Source organism: Bison bison, unplaced genomic scaffold, assembly GCF_000754665.1.
Source record: "Bison bison bison isolate TAMUID 2011002044 unplaced genomic scaffold, Bison_UMD1.0 scf7180017863950, whole genome shotgun sequence".
NCBI classification, from domain to species: Eukaryota; Metazoa; Chordata; class Mammalia; order Artiodactyla; family Bovidae; genus Bison; species Bison bison.
The window spans coordinates 613,651-614,644 of NW_011494522.1; positions in this window are offsets into that span (position 1 = coordinate 613,651).

Below are 994 nucleotides of genomic sequence, written 5' to 3' on the forward strand. Positions count from 1 at the left end.
CTGCAGCTGCTGCTGCTGCTAAGTCGCTTCAGTCGTGTCCGACTCTGTGCGACCCCATAGACGGCAGCCCACCAGGCTCCTCTGTCCCTGGGATTCTCCAGGCAAGAACACTGGAGTGGGTTGCCATTTCCTTCTCCAATGCAGGAAAGTGAAAAGTGAAATTGAAGTTGCTCAGTCGTGTCCGACTCCTAGCGACCCCGTGGACTGCAGCCTACCAGTCTCCTCTGTCCATGGGATTTTCCAGGCAAGAGTACTGGAGTGGGGTGCCATTGCCTTCTCCAGAATAAGCAGCTAAGCAACAACAACTAGAGGGCTATGCCTTAGCCTCCAACTCTCGGCTGCTGTTCTCTGCTTAGGTTCCTCCTCAGGTGGGCTCTCCCTGAGTATAAGGTAGAAGAGATGACGGCAGCAGTATTGGGCTTTACTAGAAAGCACCTAACAGAGGCCAGGTGACTTCCTAATACTGAGAATATAAAGATGTTTATGATATCATCCCTATTCTTTTATTTCATTCAATAAAAATTTATTATTAAGGTCATTTCCAGAGAATTCACCTTTATCCCCTTTACTTAAACTAATTCATTTTCTTGGAGGATTTTTGTTTTCTACTACATAGAACCATTACAGTACATTCCAGAATATATTTAACTTTTTATGTTTTCACAGAGGCATATTTCCCAGTTTATTTCATTTGCACTTGCCCAAGAATGCATGTTTTCAAGCTGGATTTAGAAAAGGCAGAGGAACCAGAGGTCAAATTGCCAACATCTGTTGGATCATCGAAAAAGAAGAGTTCCAGAAAAACATCTACTTCTGCTTTATGCCAAAGCCTTTGACTGTCTGGATCACAACAAACTGTGGAAAATTCTGAAAGATATGGGAATACCAGACCACCTGACCTGCCTCTTGAGAAATCTGTATGCAGGTCAAGAAGCAACAGTTAGACTTGGACATGGAACAACAGACTGGTTCCAAATAGGAAAAGGAGTATGTC